The sequence below is a fragment of the Bombina bombina genome, chromosome 9 (genome assembly GCF_027579735.1).
Source record: "Bombina bombina isolate aBomBom1 chromosome 9, aBomBom1.pri, whole genome shotgun sequence".
NCBI lineage: Eukaryota > Metazoa > Chordata > Amphibia > Anura > Bombinatoridae > Bombina > Bombina bombina.
This window is the reverse complement of record NC_069507.1, coordinates 59827479-59844477: the sequence shown is the minus strand read 5'-3', so window position 1 is coordinate 59844477 and position 16999 is coordinate 59827479. Positions and strand designations below refer to the sequence as shown.

Genomic DNA, 16999 nt, shown 5'->3' with positions numbered 1-16999 from the left:
CCCCACTCCCATCCTCCCTTCTAAGTCTCCCTCTCCCCACTCCACTGACTCCCTGACGGGGACCCTGCTTCTCTTCCTGACCATAATCCTCTCCCTGCAACTCCCCTTCCCTCCTCCCCCCCCCCCGCCCTACCTCTCCCTGCCATCCTCACACTACACAGACTCACACACTCACTCTCACTTCAATCACACACAATCACAACCAAACACTCAGCCTTTCACACTGTAAAAGATAAATAAAATGTGTAAGGTTATAAAAAAAAAAAGTTGTGTATTTTGTATATGTGTGTATGCAAAATGTGTGCAATATGTAAAAAAGTGACAGTAAATGTACAAGCTTAACAAATCCACCAAATCCGACCTAACTAAATATATGCAATGCGCCTCTCTCTCTACTGTAACCACTTTCTCTTACTCACTGTAGTGTGCTGTAGCTCCAAGAACCAACCAAACACACTAAAGAAAATGGCGGCTGCGCAGGAGTTTATGTGTGATTTTTGAATGGCGTAATTACGTGACGCATCTTTTAGAACTGTCGGTTATTATTTACGATTCGTAGCCTAATTTGCATAAAACTACACTTTATTGAGACTTTACGTGAACAAAATACTGGCGTAAGTACTTGCGATGACTAAAATGTGTATTTGCGCACATTTTAGTTGATCGCCAGTTTTTCCTACTTACGCCAGTTTAGCATCTGACGGCGCAGTATATTGGATAGCTCGAGTTGCGAGGTGAAATTACGGGCGGCGCGGGTTCCCTCACTTGCGCCGAAAACTACAACGGATATCGGATCGCGCCCCAAATGTTTTATTTATTCATTATATAATTATAAGTCAATGATCCCTGGTTGTCTAATTAGGGTGCATGACCACTATATGCATTCCTGGCCTTTTGTTTTGCAAATGTGAGATAAAATGGTTGCTTAGGACACAGCACCAAAACTAAATTTGCCACTGCTTGCAGGATATTATTTAATCATGCCCCATACCTAAAGAATATAGCTCTGTTTGTATCTCTGATATTTTGCTTTTTCTGTATAGGTCAGAGGATCCCTGGCAATGAATATTATCAGCTCCGTGGTGTCTTTTACAGCATTTGTTATTTTCTGCACTGATATTCCTTTTTTTTCGTATTTCTATTATTGCAATTCACAATATGATTATCAATGTGAATATCTTAAAGATACCATCCAGGTAAGTTTTATATATTTTATTTTCTTGGCACCTTAGACGCACATGTATATAAAATACTGCAACATTTTAAAATTAAATTGGAGATATAAAAGCAAAAACAGATGTTTGCTTGAAAGGTTCAAGGGACAGTAAAAAACTTTTTTAAATCTGCTGTCAAAGGGGTGAGAAAGGCTTTATAAATTGAGCCTTTAAAGGGATATAAAACACTAATATTTTCTTTCATGATTCAGGTAGAGCATAAAATGTTAACTTTCCAAATTACTTATAGTATCAGATTTGCTTCATTATTTTGGTATCCTTTGTTGAAGGAGCAGCAATGCACTTCTGGAAGCTAGCTGAACACATCAGATAAACCAATGACAACAGGCATATATAAGTCCAGCCATCAATCAACAGATAGCTCCCAGTGGTGCATTGTGGCTTCTGAGCCTACCTAGGTATGATTTTCAAGAAAGGACAGCAAGAGAACAAAGCAAATTAGATACTAAAAGTAAATAGGGTAGTTGTTTAAAGGGATAGTCTACACCAGATTTTTTTTGGTTTAAAAGATAGATAATCCCTTTATTACCCATTCCCCAGTATTGCATAACCGACAATGTTATATTAATATACTTTTTACCCGTGATTACTTTGTATCTAAACCTCTGCAGACTGCCCCCTTATTTCAGTTCTTTTGACAGACTTGCATTTTAGCCAATCAGTGCTCACTCCAGGCTAACTTCACGTGCATGAGCTCAATGTTATCTATATGAAACATATGAACTAATGCCCTCTAGTGATGAAAAACTGTCAAAATGCTTTAAGATTAGAGGTGGCCTTCAAGGTCTAAGAAATTAGCAAATTAATCTCCTGGATTTAGCTTTCAACTAAGAATACCAAGAGAACAAAGCAAAATTGGTGATAAAAGTAAATTGGAAAGTTGTTTAAAATGACATGCCCTATTTGAATCATGAAAGTTTTTTTTTTGGACTTGACTGTCCCTTTAAGACTGCATGATCTATCTGAATCATGAAAGAACAAAGATAGGTTTTATGTCTCTTTAATTATGCATAGTAAAACAACTTTGCAATATACTTTCAGGGTTAATATTAAATATTTGTTATATTTTGTTGTTGGTGTCTCTTTATTTTTAACAGATACTATACTTTTAATATTTATTTTGCAGAGCAAAAATAGAGACAAAAAATATAATAACATATTTTTTATAAAATAATTGTCATGTAAAAGGTTAGTGACTTTGTAAACTATATATATATATGTGTGATGGGGTATAAGGATTATTTAGCCAAAGCTAGATAACCTTAAATCATAGGCGCTAACAAAAGCTTAAAATAGTGATATAAAAAAGCTGTTTAGTATACACAAGCCAATATTGGCCAACTGAGGTGATCCAAGCTTAATTTTGTAAATTATATGAATTTAATAAATTGAAAAAATGAATGTACACAGATGTATGACATAAAATAAATGCGTTGATCAGGCGCAATTAATAAAGTGTATTATACATTGGGTACAATCGAATTGAATAACTACAATAAGCAAAATACAAATTATTAAAATAAATTGTTAAAAACAACTACAAAAGCTACATTAGCTCCAATAAAAAAAAGTTAAAAAATTGAAACGAAATCGCAACATGTGCAACATATGTAACAATAGTTACAAGTGGTGACTAATACATTAGGGTAGAGAACAATAAAAACATGTATGAAAAAGGATGTTTCCAAGAGGTTTTAGGATAAGGATGAGTCGATAGAATTGCTTGAAGACCTCTGAGATAAGGTGTCAGATGAAGAAGACCGGGAATGGTATCAAGGCGTGTGAAGTTTCTCCTCTCTATGGCAACCTTTCTGGCAAAACCATCAGATTATCAGCGTGGCGTTTCAGTGTGGCAGCATAATTTCAGAGTGAATTCTGTATGGACTGCCGATAGGAGCAACATGTTTCAACCTGTACTGGGCCTTTCTCAAGCTCCTGAATGAATATACGGATGCCTATTTCAAGGAAGTAAGGTGTCCTTATTGGCTAAAAATAGTAGGTGTGTTTGCCATACTTAGTTGTGACAGCTGTTAGGGAACTATAGGAGAAGGTTAAAGCGGAGGAGGCAAACAGACTTAATACAGAATTGAAAAAAATGTGACACATATATGTCAGTCATAGTAATAATACTCAGAACAGCAAAATGCAAATACAAAGTGATATTCAGAAGTGGGGTTACAGATTTATGACCCCTATATAATAAATTCATATAAATTCAGGAACAACCAAACCAAAGGACCTGAAATATACTGAACGGTACTTAGATCTTTAAAGGTCTATATCTTAAAACTTTGAAAATATGAGTCTAATTAAAAATATAATGTAACAGAAAAATAAAAAATATATATAAAAAAATATATATAAAAAAATATAAATATAAATAATATAAACTTAGGGATGTTAATAATGCGTGAGTGATATATAGTGAAAACAGAGTTATTTAAATATCTTGACAAATCAAAAGAAGAAATGTATAATTTATGTGAATATGCATGGAATATAAATAGAATTTTTTTTATATAAAAATATATATATAAAAAATATATACTTGGGGATGTGAATAATGCGTGAGTGATAGATAGTGAAAACAGAGTTTAATAGGGCTATTTAAATATCTTGACAAATCAAAAAGAAAAAATCTATAATTTATGTGAATATGCATGCAATATAAATAGAAAAAATAAATAATAATATAGAGAAAAAATATATATATTTTTCTCTATATTATTATTGTTCTTGTTCTATTATTCTATTATTATTATTGTTCTCTACCCTAGTGTATTAGTCACCACTTGTAACTATTGTTACATATGTTGTACATGTTGCAATTTTGTTTCAATTTTTTAACTTTTTTTATTGGAGCTAATGTAGCTTTTGTAGTTGTTTTTAACAATTTGTTTTAATAATCTGTATTTTGCTTATTGTAGTTATTCAAGTCGATTGTACCCAATGTATAATACACTTTATTAATCGCGCCTTATCAACGCAGTTATTTTATGTCATACATCTGTGTACATTCATTTATTAAATTTATTAAATTCATATCATTTACAAAATTAAGCTTGGATCACCTCAGTTGGCCAATATTGGCTTGTGTATACTAAATGGCTTTTTTAATATCACTATTTTAAGCTTTTGTTAGCGCCTATGATTTAAGGTTATCTAGCTTCGGCTAAATAATCCTTTTATACCCCATCACACAATTATCTTAGAGGCTGAGGAGTCCTCTTTTTTCATAGGCTTAATAGTGTCATCCAGCGCAGTAACCAATATTTTCTTTACACCCAAACTATATATATGTACATTATATAGATTAATATTTCATTTATAAGAAATAAAACCTTGGGTAAAATACAGACCATTTGTAAATGACCTGAAGTGTGTGACTCAGACCCCACTTGCTGATGAGATACACTTCAGAAAAATTAAGAAGAGAAGAGGCGCCAAATAGTGTGTACCGTCAGATATAAGTAGCTATCCCCCAAATTACGGCTACTACTTACTAGAAAAAATTTATTAAATTTATTAAATTCATATCATTTACAAAATTAAGCTTGGATCACCTCAGTTGGCCAATATTGGCTTGTGTATACTAAATGGCTTTTTTAATATCACTATTTTAAGCTTTTGTTAGCGCCTATGATTTAAGGTTATCTAGCTTCGGCTAAATAATCCTTTTATACCCCATCACACAATTATCTTAGAGGCTGAGGAGTCCTCTTTTTTTCATAGGCTTAATAGTGTCATCCAGCGCAGTAACCAATATTTTCTTTACACCCAAACTATATATATGTACATTATATAGATTAATATTTCATTTATAAGAAATAAAACCTTGGGTAAAATACAGACCATTTGTAAATGACCTGAAGTGTGTGACTCAGACCCCACTTGCTGATGAGATACACTTCAGAAAAATTAAGAAGAGAAGAGGCGCCAAATAGTGTGTACCGTCAGATATAAGTAGCTATCCCCCAAATTACGGCTACTACTTACTAGAAATTCAGCACTTGATAAGTGCCACAAAGACCTTCTGAACAATTAGCAGCTGTCCAGCAAGCTGATCCAGACCATCCGATCCTCCAATTGGGAACTGCGGATTTGAAATAAAAAAACACAGGCACCACAATAGTGTATATCAGTGTGTAAATTGGCTCACACGCACAACGAAGAGATATACTCACAATGTGGTAAGCACTTGATAAGTGCCACAATGACCTCCTGGACAATTAGCAGCTGTCCAGACTACTGTTTCCTTAGGCAAATCTCGACAGTTTCCATATGACAAGAACAGGGGATCAAGTTTACTGTCATAGAACATGAAACTTCCCAAAAATTAGTGATTAAAAATGACCTACAAATCGCTAAAAAAGAGCCGTGTTGATAAAATAAAACAAAATATAATTATTTATTAAAAACGAATTATCCACAACGCGTTTCCCGGTAACTATGACCATTTCATCAGACTCAGGACATCTGAGAGAACAAAGGGAAATACATTTGTTTATATGGTAAGGAGGTCACTTCAAAAGGGTCTTTGCTCTATGCTCTCTCTCAGGTTAAAATCTTTAAATTTGATTACCCTCATGAGACAGGAGCTAGACCAGAGCATCCCTGTAATGAGAAGTGGATGGTCAGTCTGTGATTATAATGGAATGGAATATACATAATTTCACAGGGAAATGTAACCATTTCTTACTTCAGTGATAATTAATACATACTGAGTAACACAGATATCTAGACTTTGGGTCTGCTTTAAATATCCTTAATATTATAGGGGGAAGTTGAAAGCATAAAAATTGAGATTTTAAAGTATAATTTGTGTGTAATTTTCAGATATTTAATATACCTCAGTACTGTATGAATACAATTATATAAGTCTAGGAGATATGTCTAATGCCTATAACACTATATTAAACATAAAATGATTTCTACTATATGTATGTAATAACTATCCTATTATATAAAAGGCCAAGTGTGTTTGTCCGAAGCTGTCATGCGCAGTAGAGACAGCACGAGGACAAACACACCTGGCCTTTGAGTCTCTACCTGATCTGCGGCAGAAGCGGGCGTGGCCGGGAATGAAGGGGGTGTGACCGGGATCGAAGGGCCGTGAAATGGGCGTGGCCGGTGTAAAGGGGGCGTGGCCGGTCGCGGTCGCTCACGCAAGATAGAGGGGATAGAGAGAGGGAGAGAGAGAGAGAGGGAGAGAGCACAAAAGAGAGGGTGGGAGAGAGTACAAAAGAGAGGGGGGGGGGGGGAGAGCACAAAAGAGAGGGGGGAGAGAGCACAAAAGAGAGAGGGGAGAGAGAGCGCAAAAGAGAGGGGGAGAGAGAGCGCAAAAGAGAGGGGGGAGAGAGCACAAAAGAGAGGGGGGGAGAGCACTAAAGAGACGGGGGAGAGAAGCCACAAAAGAGAGGGGGGGAGAGAGCACAAAAGAGAGGGGGGGGGAGAGAGAGCGCAAAAGAGAGGGGGAGAGAGAGAGCACAAAAGAGAGGGTGGGAGAGAGCACAAAAGAGAGGGGGGGGAGAGAGCACAAAAGAGAGGGTGGGAGAGAGCACAAAAGAGAGGGGGGGAGAGAGCACAAAAGAGAGGGGGGAGAGAGCACAAAAGAGAGGGGGGAGAGAGAGCGCAAAAGAGAGGGGGGGAGAGAGCACAAAAGAGAGGGGGGAGAGCACTAAAGAGACGGGGAGAGAAGCCACAAAAGAGAGGGGGAGAGAGCACAAAAGAGAGGGGGGGGAGAGAGCACAAAAGAGAGGGGGGAGAGAGAGAGCGCAAAAGAGAGGGGGAGAGAGAGCGCAAAATAGAGGGGGGAGAGAGCTCAAAAGAGAGGGGGAGAAAGAGAGCAGAAGAGGGGGGGAGAAAGAGAGTGCAAAAGAGGGGGGGAAGAGCACAAAAGAGAGGGGGAGAGAGAGCGCAAAAGAGAGGGGGGAGAGAGCGCAAAAGAGGGGGAGAGAGCACAAAAGAGAGGGGGGAGAGAGAGCAAAAGAGAGGGGGGAGAGTGAAAAAGAGAGGGGGGAGAGAGCACAAAAGAGAGGGGGAGAGAGAGCACAAAAGAAAGGGGGGAGAGAGAGCGCAAAAGAGAGGGGGGAGAGAGCACAAAAGAGAGGGGGGGAGAGAGCACAAAAGAGAGGGTGGGAGAGAGCACAAAAGAGAGGGGGGGGAGAGAGCACAAAAGAGAGGGGAGAGAGAGAGGGGGGGAGAGAGCGCAAAAGAGAGGGGGGAGAGAGCACAAAAGAGAGGGGGGGAGAGAGTGCACAAAAGAGAGGGTGGGAGAGAGCACAAAAGAGAGGGGGGGGGGGGAGAGAGCACAAAAGAGAGGGGGAGAGAGCACAAAAGAGAGGGGGAGAGAGAGCGCAAAAGAGAGGGGGGAGAGAGAGCGCAAAAGAGAGGGGGGAGAGAGCACAAAAGAGAGGGGGGGGGGAGAGCACTAAAGAGACGGGGGAGAGAAGCCACAAAAGAGAGGGGGGGAGAGAGCACAAAAGAGAGGGGGGGAGAGAGCACAAAAGAGAGGGGGGAGAGAGAGAGCGCAAAAGAGAGGGGGAGAGAGAGAGCACAAAAGAGAGGGGGGTGAGAGCTCAAAAGAGAGGGGGAGAAAGAGAGCAGAAGAGTGGGGATAAAGAGAGGGAGATAGACAGCAAAAGAGAGGGGGGGTGCATAAAATAGAGGGGGGAGAGTGCAAAAGAGAGGGGGAGAGAGAGCGCAAAAGATAGGGGGGGAGAAAGAGAGTGCAAAAGAGGGGGGAAGAGCGCAAAAGAGAGGGGGAGAGAGAGAGCGCAAAAGAGAGGGGGGAGAGAGCGCAAAAGAGGGGGGAGAGAGCACAAAAGAGAGGGGGGAGAGACCGCAAAAGAGAAAGGGGAGAGCGCAAAAGAGAGGGGGTAGAGAGCACAAAAGAGAGGGGGAGAGAGAGAGCACAAAAGAGAGGGGGAGAGAGAGCACAAAAGAGAGGGGAGAGAGAGAGGGGGGAAAGAGCGCAAAAGAGAGGGGGAGAGAGAGAGCGCAAAAGAGAGGGGGAGAGAGAGAGCGCAGAAGAGAGGGGGGAGAGAGAGAGAGCAAAAGAGAGGGGAGAGAGAGCGCAAAAGAGAGGGGGGAGAGAGAGAGCGCAAGAGAGGGGGGAGAGAGAGAGCTTAAAAGAGAGGGGGAGAGAGCGCAAAAAGAGAGGGGGAGAGAGAGAGAGCAGAAGAGGGGGGATAAAGAGAGGGAGAGATACAGCAAAAGAGAGGGGGGAGAGCGCAAAAGAGAGGGGGGAGAGAGTGCAAAAGAGAGGGGATAGAAAGAGAGTGCAAAAGAGAGGGGGAAGAGCACAAAAGAGAGGGGGAGAGAGAGCGCAAAAGAGAGGGGGGAGAGAGCGCAAAAGATAGGGGAGAGAGAGCGCAAAAGAGAGGGGAGAGAGAGAGCACATAAGAGAGGGGGAGAGAGAGAGAGCGCAAAAGAGAGGGGGGAGAGAGCACAAAAGAGAGGGGGGGAGAGAGCACAAAAGAGAGGGGGGAGAGAGCACAAAAGAGAGGGGGGAGAGAGCACAAAAGAGAGGGGGGAGAGAGCACAAAAGAGAGGGGGGAGAGAGCACAAAAGAAAGGGGGGAGAGAGCACAAAAGAGAGGGGGGGAGAGAGCACAAAAGAGAGGGGGGAGAGAGCACACAAGAGAGGGGGGAGAGAGAGAGCACAAAAGAGAGGGGGCGAGAGAGAGCACAAAAGAGAGGGGGGAGAGAGAGCGCAAAAGAGAGGGGAGAGAGAGACTGCAAAAGAGAGGGGAGAGAGAGAGGGGGAGAGAGCACAAAAGAGAGGGAGAGAGAGAGAGCACAAAAGAGAGTGGGAGAGAGAGCGCAAAAGAGAGTGGGAGAGAGAGCGCAAAAGAGAAGAGAGAGAGCGCAAAAGAGAGGGGGGAGAGAGAGCGCAAAAGAGAGGGGAGAGAGAGACTGCAAAAAAGAGGGGAGAGAGAGCGGGGGGGAGAGAGCGCAAAAGAGAGGGGGAGAGAGAGAGTGCAAAAGAGAGGGGGAGAGAGAGCGCAAAAGAGAGGAGGAGAGAGAGAGCGCAAAAGAGAGGGGGGGAGAGAGAGCGCAAAAGAGAGGGGGAGAGAGAGAGCGCAAAAGAGAGGGGGAGAGAGAGCGCAAAAGAGAGGGGGGAGAGAGCGCAAAAGATAGGGAAGAGAAAGCACAAAAGAGAGGGGAGAGAGAGAGCACAAAAGAGAGGGGGAGAGAGAGAGCGCAAAAGAGAGGGGGGAGAGAGCACAAAAGAGAGGGGGGGAGAGAGCACAAAAGAGAGGGGGGGAGAGAGCACAAAAGAGAGGGGGGAGAGAGCACAAAAGAGAGGGGGGAGAGAGCACAAAAGAGAGGGGGGAGAGAGCACAAAAGAGAGGGGGGGAGAGAGCACAAAAGAGAGGGGGGGGAGAGCACACAAGAGAGGGGGGAGAGAGAGAGCACAAAAGAGAGGGGGCGAGAGAGAGCACAAAACAGAGGGGGGAGAGAGAGCACAAAAGAGAGGGGGAGAGAGAGAGCGCAAAATAGAGGGGGAGAGAGAGAGCGCTAAAAGAGAGGGGGAGAGAGAGAGAGCTCAAAAGAGAGGGGGAAAGAGCGCAAAAGAGAGGGGGAGAGAGAGAACAAAAGAGAGGGGGAGAGAGAGAGCAAAAGAGAGGGGGAGAGAGAGAGCAAAAGAGAGGGGGGAGAGAGAGAGAGCAAAAGAGAGGGGGGAGAGAGAGAGAGCAAAAGAGAGGGGGATGGAGAGCGCAAGGGGTGGAACCGCTGTACTGCAAAAAATGGCCTGTGTGAACGGGCTTAAGGACTAGTATTTAAATGTTTGACAAATTGTGTTAAAATAAATGGCATATTTTCTTACATGCGCCTGATGTACCAATATTTACAGAGGTTCTGAATTGATAGATACATAGCTAATACTTGTACTCTAATAATTTCATAATTATGTTTTTATGCACTAAAAATATTAAGAAATGTGCACTAGAATAAAAATCAAATATAAATATATCTATATAATTAGTTCCCCTTAGAATTAAATTTTTACTTACAGGTATGTATACGATATAACTATGACTGGAAAGTTTAACAATATATAGCAGAATATGAAATAATACTATTAAAATCAAATTATTAATAGGGTGTAATGAAAATATAATTATAATCCCTTTATCTCCATAGTATATATGTGCTCTCAAAATACATCCCTTAAGATATTATAAGTAGGAAATTGTATAGAAACATACACTGAATATATATGTGTATTATATATATATATATATATATATATATATATATATATATTATATATATATACAGGTAGCCCTCAGTTTACACCGGGGTTACGTTCCAGAAGGAATGGTTGTAAATCGAAACCGTTGTAAATTGAAACCCAGTTTATAATGTAAGTCAATGGGAAGTGAGGGAGTTAGGTTCCATGCCCCTCTCAAAATTGTCATAAGTAACACCTAATACATTATTTTTAAAGCTTTGAAATGAAGACTTTAAATGCTAAACAGCATTATAAACCTAATAAAATAATCACACAACACAGAATATATAATTAAACTAAGTTAAATGAACAAAAACATTTGCTAAACAGCATTATAACCCTAATAAAATAATCACACAACACAGACTTCACTTGCACTTTTCTGCAAACAGTTCTTTCTATGCATTACAATCTGAACTGATTTATAGACGGGAAGATCTTGTTCCTTTGAAATCTGCTCGATAGCTCAGGTCTGGTTAAACTGATTAATTTCAGCTTGCTTGGCTTTGCTGCAACACAAGCGGACTGCTCCACCTACTGGCTATTTTAATCAATGCACTGCTTCTCAATGCTTTTCAATAGCAGTCACATGACTGGAAAAAAAGGTTGTTATTCTGAAACAGTGTAAATTGAACCGTTGAAAACCTAGGGTCACCATGTCTAATATTATATATATATATATATATATATATATATATATATATATATATATATATATATATATATACACTCAGTTAAATTAAATAGGCCATATAAAAATGACCCAATATTTTATTAAAACTAGGAAATCATAAGTGTATTTAAATGGACACAATCAAAATATAAGAAAGAAATTACATCTATGCTTCTATGTTTGAGAAACATTGAATATTTTACTAATACATTTCTCATTCAAGTTCCTGTGCCCCCAGTGGCCAAAACTAAGTAATGCAGCCAGAGGTAATTTTATTTTAAGGGGATTAAATTACCAAGTGGCCTATGAGAGCTATCTAGACCCTCAGAGTGTTCTCATTGGATGATTCTAGAAATGAAGGAGGAGATATGTCAGAGATAAAACTCTGCACTATGCAAGGAAGAGAAAACAAACTCACATTTTTTGGGGCCTTCTTTTGGAGAAGTCTCTGGCGGACAGTTTGAACCTTGCTGGAACTACTCATATATATATCCGATCATAATCAATATCCTATTTACTGCATAAATATAGTCCCTGTGTTTATAAAAATTACCTGATCAGAACTTTGGAACTATTTTAACTTGGGATTGAATATTAATATTTAATAATAAGTTTGTTGTCATTAATTTCTAAATATCTCAACAGTATTATATTGGAGTACACTACAGAGATTATATAACATTTCACTGGAGTGTACTGCTAAGATTCTACTATATTGGAAGTATTGCTGACAATAATTTTATGATAGTTATTGATTATTAATATTCATAATCCATAAACTGTATTAATATTATCTGGAAGACACTCCTGAGATGTACTAATAAAAAGTGTTCAAAAAACACATACATTCCAAAAAAACATGTTTTACACAGTGCAAAATAAAAAAAAAAAGCATAATGTTATGAGAACTTTGGTAAATCTAGAAAGCCATGGCTACTGTCCGTTGTATTAAAGGGACAGTCAACTCCAAAATGTTTATTGTTTAAAAAGATAGATAATCCCTTTATTACCCATTCCCCAGTTTTGCATAACCAACATGGTTATATTAATATACTTTTTACCTCTGTGATTACCTTTTATGTAAGCATCTTCTGACAGCCATCTTATCACATGGCTATTTATTTATTATCTATTTACTTGCATTTTAGCCAATTAGTGCAGTGTCATGCAAAAACTCCACGGGAGAGAGCACAATATTATCTATATGGCCCACATCGATTAGCAGTCTCTTGTTGTTAAAATCTAATAAAAAATCATGTGATAAGAGGCTGTCTGTAGTGGCTTAGAAACAGGCAGATATTTAGAGGTTTAAATGTTATAAAGTATATTAATATAACAATGTTGGTTGTGCAAAGCTGGGGAATAGTAAAGGCGTTATCTATCTTTAAACAATAACAATTTTGGTGTAGACTGTCCCTTTAATATCCCGAGCACAAAATCTTCATCAATTCAATCAAGTTCCCCCACTCTGCATTGCTGAATTACCATAATCGATATTAATATATAATTACTGTCAACTTTCATGGGAATGATAAATACTTAATGTTATGAGAACAGTTATATATAATAGGAGTTTATTACCTTTATTTCTGAAAGGTCCGGTCTACAGGGAGGTCTCGATTTTAAACAGTAATATCCTAGAGCTCGCTTATAGCTTCTCACGGCTCTGTATCCAAACATATTTTTTCCCCTTCTCAATCTGACTCCCACCACATTATCACTGTGCTGTGTTTGAATTATCCCAAGGTATCACCATTATGCCAACCTTTGAGCTCCACCCAGTAAACAGGCATACAAAGATAGAAAACTGGACAAAAAAGTCCAGGGAGCATTCACCTTTAAAACGTAACTTTTATAAGCTGAAGCATAAAATCGCATAAGTACAAACGGTCAGTATATTCAATAATCCAAGTTCTCAATCCCCTACAAGTATTCTATTGTAAGAAAATAGATTGCGTTTCGGTTTGACGTGTAAATTGTATTTCCATTTAATACCACCTAAAGGAAAAATTTACATTACAATTTCAATGTAGGTGGCAATGCTGCTTTTAAAATTCCACTGTATCACAAATAATGAAGTTTTATTCCAGCCTTTCTTAATTATCTTATTAAACTCACAAAAGGTTCATAAGGTACAAACAGCATTTCGGGCCTATTATAGGCACTTAGTTATGTCTGATTCATTGTATCACAAACTTCATTATTTGTGATAGAGTGGGATGTGGCAATCCTGTATTCCGCACCTGCCTGAAAGATATTGGATGTGTGCTGTTTTCCAAAACTTCTCAATTGCTTTTAAAATTCCTCCAGTATCAGAAAAGCATTGCCACCCATAGAGCTGTATAGTTAAATACCTCAGCAAAACTGCCTCCAAACACTGATTTCAGCCCTTTCTAACATTTGCCCAACAATCTTGATCAGTAGTCGGATACCTTTTTAAAATATCACCATTACCACAATGCTTTTAGCAAAAAGAGATTTGCTCAACCAGTCACCTCTGTGAAAAGCACAATTGGTGTTCGTTCCTGGATGAGCCCTTCTCTTTCTGTATATATGTTGTTATCATGATCTCATTTTATTGCTTTTCTAATATAGATATTTTGCCCTTATCCTGAGGGTTATAGGAATACAGTTTGTTATGTGTATTTAGGACACACATATGTGTTTGTATAAAGTGTATTTATCTCTATAAGGGCTCAGTTATGTTTTTCTTCCACAGAGTATTAAATGGATTGCGCTTTCCTTCTTGATAATTTCCGCACTTCTACAGTTCAGTATTTCAGTTAGCCTGTCTGCCTTTGGATGCCGATCTCTAAGCAACACAACAGCCAATCCTCCACAGGTAAAAGGTTCTTCTGAAAATCGCACAATTGGCTGAGTCAAAAGGATACTTTTTATCTTCTCTGTTTAAACTTATGCTTTATAATTATGCTTGTTTATTTCTATCAGGGAAAATGAATTCCTCATTTAATGGCAATTGTGTATTGTGTCACATAGATACATACTATCTCTCATTGTATAATGTTACATCATAACATGCTTTGTGGCTGCATAATGTTCCTATTGCTGAACAGTATGACTCTATAAAGGGACAACCGTTTTCTTTTATGGTTCAGAAAGAGCATTGAATTTTAATCAACTTTCCAATTTACCTATATTGTCAAATTTGCTTCATACTCTTGGCATCCTTTGTTGATGGAGAATTAATGCACTACTCTGAGCTAGCTGAACACATTAGGTGAGCCAATGACAAGAGGCAAATATGTGCAGTCACTAATTAGCTCCCAGTAGTGCATTGTCGCTCCTAAGCCCACCTAGGTATGATTTTTAACAGTGGCAACCAAAAGAACAAAAGCAAATTAGATAAAGTAAAATGGAAAGCTGTTTAAACTGGTATTCTCTATCTGAATCCTAAACGAAAAACATGGGTTTTCATGTCCTTTTTTTTTTTTTTTTTTAGATGTTTATTTATTATTGACGTACACACAGTCATCTTATTACAAACTATGTGGCAAGAATACAAACAGTGTTCTTTACAGAGATGAGACAAGTATTATCAAATCTTAAAGCATTTAAGCAGACAACAATCATTTTTAAACGAAAGAAAACAAAACTTAAATATAACAGGTACAATGGTGTCTCTAGGGTCTCTGTGTTAGTAATATGTGGCAGAAAAGTATAGGCTATGTATCACGTAATTTTTGCATTTTCCTGTAGAATGTATGAGGCTAATCTCTGTGAGGAGATAAATACATGTATACCTGTCCTAGAACAGGTTAAACATACTTTTTGCTGGTGTCAATACGAGGGGGGTACGGGAACGAAAAGGGGTAGAGGGAGAGGGCAAAATAGGGAAAAAAAAAAAAAAAAAAAAAAAAGGAAAAGAACAAAGAAAGAGAGGGAACCGAGAAAAAGAAACTACAGTGCCCCCCAACCCTCTCTGCTCTCTCTCTAATCGGCCCAAAATGCTGGGTATCTGCCAGCGTTAATCAGTTCGAGAATGTAAGCCGATTGGCTAAGAGGCTTAATTAATTGCTGCTGTGCCAGTGGAGTAAGTGACAATATAACTACACCCCATTTATCTAGGAATCTCTTTATGTGGGCCTCATTGTACTTAGATATTGCATATTGTTCCACCATACATTGTTTCAATACTTCTTTTTTAAATTTTATAAACGGAGGTAGGTGGGAGAGTTTCCAGGATGTCAAGATCACATTCCTAGCTAATAAAATTACAGTATTAATTAACTTATAATTCTTATGCTGTTGTGAAAATTTAACTAAGAAGATGACCATTTGGGCCTCTAATCTTATATCTGTGTCTAATATTTTATTCAACCAAAACTTAATTTTCAGCCAGAACTGTTGGACTTTAGGGCACAACCAGATGCAATGTAAAAGGTTTGCAGGGTTTTCATGTCCTTTTAAATAACATTTTTTCCATCTTTCCCTACAGGTGATTGTGATACCAAATGAATATACAACTCAGCAAGTTATTTCTACCACTCCAGCTTATGGAAATCAAAATGGGTACATTGTGATACAGGGCAATGTTGCTCAGGGAGGGGCTTTTGATTTTAGGAACGCTCAGCTGCAAGTGCCAGGCAACCCTCAGCCTGACTACAAAGCCGGGAACATAACAAGCCCTTCTATTTACCCCAACGTTAACACACATCAGCAACCATCATAACAATCCTTATTGGAAGCTGAGAATGAAAACATATGAAGAATTAATTTAGAAGAAAAATTATACATACATAGTTAAGGGTCTGCATTTCTTGAAGATATAAATGACTCTCTGAATACTGTGATGCAGTGATCTTGAATTTAGAAATCTGTATTTTGCTGTGACATTGTAAAATTGGACCCAGTACCAAACAGTAATGTTTAACTTTGAGATCTTTTCTTACTTAAAGCAAATTAAAGTCAAACTTAAAGAGACAGGAAACCTCCAAATTTTCTTTAATGATTTGGATAGAACATACAATTTCAAACAACTTTCTAATTTACTTCTATCAAATTTGCTTAATTCTCTTGTTATCCTTTGCTGAAGGAACAGCATTGCACTACTGAAAGCTAACTGAACACATCTAGTTAGCCAATTACAAGAGACAAATGTGTGCAGGCACCAATGAGCAGCTAGCTCCTCAGAGTTTATCCTTCTTACAAAACCCAGAAATAATTACCTTTAAAAATCAGCCTTATTTACAAATAGCCTTTCATTCAGTTAACACAATGGGACTACAACCTTTGACTCTTAACATCCAAGCAATACAATCCTAACAGTGCTTATAAACAATAGGATAATATATATATTCTGCTATCTAACTGCAATTTATCCTAATACAATATTGATTTAAAACATCAGAACTTGCACAGATAACCAATTTAAAATTTAGGATTAGTTTAACAACACATAGGCTATGAAATGGTAGCTTAAAATCCAAACTGCTTTCTTTAATCTTTCAACTGTACTTTAAACTGCAGTGATTTATAATCTAACTATAGTCTTACCAATAACCTTATATACTTTACCAAATAAACCAATCGATATCCAGTTTCCAATGTTTCTCAACAGATTCAATTTCACCTCAGAATTTCAAAATTGGGAATATCCGCATATGGAGTCTAAGAGTAGCTGTGTGCTTTAATAATAACCACAGTAGTTATTCCTCCAGGATTAGCCAGCAGCCTCTTCTCAGTCTCTATGCTTGGGGTTAAATCATCTGATTTCACCCCTCCCCTTTTTTGATCATTATCTATCATTGGTGAGTATTGGAAACGCCCAACGGAAGCCTTGTCTCGGATTGGCTTTTTGCAACTGAACATGGATTGGTTCATCTGGGAATGT

The 16999-nt window shown here is 38.6% G+C and overlaps 1 long non-coding RNA gene across 1 annotated transcript; it reads left to right on the top strand.

Moving 5' to 3' along the window:
* The first annotated feature begins 1073 nt into the window (after positions 1 to 1073).
* On the top strand, positions 1074 to 15820 carry LOC128639519 (uncharacterized). Its single transcript, XR_008399212.1, has 3 exons — positions 1074 to 1196; positions 13868 to 13990; positions 15605 to 15820. It is a non-coding gene; the product is annotated as an uncharacterized LOC128639519 (long non-coding RNA).
* Positions 15821 to 16999: the final 1179 nt, after the last annotated feature.